Consider the following 4,108-nt stretch of genomic DNA (forward strand, 5'->3'; position numbering starts at 1 on the left):
TCCTCAGAAGACCTTGGGCCTACATTTATGTCTTCTTGCTGTAGCCTCCAGCAGGATTCCACAAGCTACACTGAGATGCCAAGCAGCTTCAGCTCTAAGACTCACACTTTGTTCAGGAAAGTGGTTTCTGAGGTTTCAAGTACCCAAGCAAGATGGCTGGAGAAAAGATTTCGGACCTGAAGTTACTTCTTTAGCTTCATCCACATAAGGAGGACGGCATCCCTCCTTTGGAGCAACGTTTATAGCCAATAAACTTCTGGCCATTGTCCAGCTCAGCCTGTATGCCAGAGCAAAATGGCCCAGGGTGTGGCTTTTGTTTATATTCTAGCAATGGTTCAAGGAGCTAGAACTCTGGTCACACATTTTTTAAGGGAACTATGTACCAAAAGAAAATGACTATCTACATGTACAATTAGAGTTAAAATGGATTGATTATTAAATGAGTGCCAGGTGTCACCTTAGGCACTCAATATGTGATATAGTATTTAATCTTTGCCTAGATGCGTAAGGTAGATGTTACTCTTTATTCTTTTTCCTGGGGGCTGACTTATTGTTATTAACAACCTGCTTGTTTTTAGTGGTAGGTCAGCCCTTAATAATTATAATTTTTAGTGGTTTGTTTTCTATATTTATGCTAGTCCCTTTAGACTGCCATAACAAAAATACCTTGGAATGTGCAGCTTGAAAAATGGAAATTCATTTTCTTACAGCTCCTGAGCCTGAAGCAGACATGATTGATAAGTTGCTGGGCTTGGGCTATGGTGAGAGGCTGCTCCCTGGTGCACATAGCCACCCCCTCACTTAGTCTTCACGTGGCCTTTCTTGTGCATATTCAGAGCGTACTGATGTTTCTCCTCTTCCTACAGGACATCTACCATGTGAGATTAAAGATTCAACAATATGTCCTTGCTTCATCTTACCTCACCAAAACCTTTCTCCAAATACTGGAGGTTATAGACCAGGACTTTATTATTTTTTTAAAGGACCACAAATTCAGTCTGTACAATAAATAACCACTTTGGAATCACAATTTATATCAATCATGTTTTTATTTTTAAAAGATTCCTGAAGTCCTGTGAGGTTAAGACCCCACAAAGCCTGAATGTGTTCAGACGGCTCTCACATTTCACAGAAGGAAATGAATGTTTAGAGAGAAGGAATTTGCCGCCGCCAACATTACCAGTCAGTACAAGATCATTCCAGAAGCTACTGTGTGTGATCTTCTGTCCTTGGGCCAACAAATTTTGCATCTCTGAATGCCCATTAGGAACAAAAGCTCTCCTGTGTACCACTGAATGGATCAGAATCTTCATTCTTTGAAGATTCAAATTCAGGAAGCACTGACTTGGCCAGACCACCTCTACTCATCATTATATGTCATTGATATGACCCTGGGCCTTTCTGGACACCCTGTATCTGGTCCAGGTGTATACCAGTAAAGTCTCTGAGGTCCCAGGTATCCCTATTAGAGGAAAGGTGAGACTTGAGAGGAGAGATAAAAGGGAAGAAGGATTGAGAGAGAATAAAGTCCCTAAAGAAAGTCCCTCAAGCTATCTGTGCTCTGGTACTAGCTCTTTCCCCTGAGTTAAGAGCTCAGTGATGTAGCCGGATCACTAGTGTCAGTCCTGACATGCACAGCCTGGGCTTAGCTGTGCACTTTGATGAAGGGGCCTTCTGGCTACAGCCTTCCTGTAGCATATAGGAAGTTGAGATCTAGAGAAGTACAACCAGGTCGCCTCTCTCTTCTTTCAGTCACAGCTTGTCAAAACGCTCTCTCAGAGACTCTACTAGTATATACCTAGTCCAGATACAGGGTGCCCAGGAAGGCCCAGGGTCATATCAAGAGCACATAGTGATGGGTAGAGGTGGTTTGATGGACCTAACATCATCAGTCCATAAGTACTAGAGAATTCATGCAAATTAACAAATACAACATCTTTACCCTCCAGCACTCAAAACTATTTTAATATTTAATAATAGGTCTAGTTCTACCCACTACTGGCCTTCGTGTATATCGAATACATGCTTTTGGAAACAATTGTTCATAGATGGATCTGTTGGCATCCTTTCCACTAGGATAGCTGGGTTGGGATTGCTAGGGCTGGCCCATTTACACTGCAAGTAGAGGCCTTGGTGCTTAGACTCTCCTGCTGGTATGAAGTCTAATCTTGCCTTTTGCTTCGCTGAGATAACTCTTCCCAGTTTGTGCCACCCACTCCATTTCCCTTTTGGATTTCTCAGACTGTGGTGTTTAGTGACTTCTGTAGACTTGGAGGCTGTCCAGGCCCAGAGCTGCCAGGGCTTTTTCCTTAGGACAGAAATCAGAAACTCAGCCTGGAGGTGGACAGTGAATTCCTCTCATGATTTTTCTGTGGTATTTTCTCTCTGACAACCAACTATCTGCCATGCTCTTGACTTCTAGTTTCTATCTGAGCTACTGTTACTTCTTGGGATATTCATTGGGGTCCAGGTCCCTAGTTCCTGGCCTCTCCCCTGTTACCCTTTCCCACAGTAGCGTGCAGAGCACGGGGAGATCTTAGAGATTCTAGGAAAAGACCTTCCAATAGCCACACCCAGAGCTGGAGAGAGGCCTAGAAACTCAATTCACTCAATGTTCTTTTCATGTAATGAACCCTAATCCACCCTCATTCACTGTTCTAACTGCTAAGAGTAATGAAAAACACCAGACAAAGGGAGTCACTACACCGGGAAGAGACCCATGCCAAACACATAAAGATAAACATATTCACCATATGTATGTATGCATATATTTATATCATGTGTATATGTAACTCATACACTCGTTTATATACATATAAAATGTAAATGCATGTAAGCATTTTGATTATAAACAGACATAAAGCACGCGCACACACACACACAGCAGACACACACACACACACACACACACACATAAGATAAAGTGATAAGCTTCCATGAGAAACATCAAGACAATCGGCAAGAGTATCAAACAAAATTCAAGACACTGGACAAGAAGCAGATGGGAGTTGAGAGTTGGAGTGTCCTTTGCTACAAAGAGGTCAGAGAAGAGCTTCCTGAGGAGCAGGTATCTGAGCAGAGCCTGAAGCAAACATATTACAGATCCCAGAGGCCCTAGGGTGGGAAAATGCTCCGAGTATTGTGTTCAGAAGGAAGTCAGGCTCTGTTGCAGGTATGAAGTGGTTCACCTGCTCTGACTGGGCGCTGTGGCTGGAGCAAAGAAGGCCTTGCAGCCACCGCAGGACTTATATTTTGCAATCTGGTCTCCCCTCTTTCCTTAAACAGAAAGTTGGGGTGCAGAGGTAGAAAAACTTAGGCAAGCTTCTGGTTACTGAGTATAATCACAAAATCTTGCATCTTTCTGGCGTTTCATTCCAATTCTAAGAACCTAGTACTTGCTATATTTGTAGGGAGGACTTTATAGCAATCAAGTTCATTTCCTGTTCCCCTGGGGTCAATTAGCAGACAGGAGAAGGGAAGCTTGGTGGTTCTGAGTCTTCAGGTTAACTTGTTCTGAGGCCTCAGCACCTGCTGCCTCTACTGGTATTTTTTGCCCACCAGTCAGCATGGGAATCGCAGGACTGGGGCCACAGTAGTGTTTGTTACTCTCCAGTCAACCAGGCTGGCAAACAGCAGCGTTCTTCCAAACAGGTGCAGTTCTTGCTAGCACAGGAGGTCCACACTCTAGTCTCACTGCTTTCTGATTTCTCAGGAAAGTATGCCCCTTATCCCGGAGCCGCATCCCTCTCCAGTCTCCCGTGCTGCACACCAAGAACCTCATTTTGGACCACTCTCCCCTCCCCTTACAGTAGATCTCTGGTACTGACAAAGGTTCTTTTAGGTTCTGGAGCAGAAACTGAAGCGCCAGACCGTCTATTTTTCTCTCTTCCTTCAACTCAGTTCTCGCCGGCTAGCCTGCCTGCCTCGCCCCGCACAGCCACAGGTGGCCAGGTATTTGCCCGCTTAGTTCCTCCAGCCTGCTGGGCAGGCGACTCGGGGATCCACGGCAGGGCGCGCGCCCCGCCCAGGTGCGCTCGGGCAGGCGTCGGGGGCGCGCGGGGAGGCGGGCGCTGGGGAGCGGCGCGCGGGCGCGGGGCGGCGCCGCGGT

Source organism: Grammomys surdaster, unplaced genomic scaffold (genome assembly GCF_004785775.1).
Source record: "Grammomys surdaster isolate TR1022 unplaced genomic scaffold, NIH_TR_1.0 67, whole genome shotgun sequence".
Classification (NCBI taxonomy): domain Eukaryota; kingdom Metazoa; phylum Chordata; class Mammalia; order Rodentia; family Muridae; genus Grammomys; species Grammomys surdaster.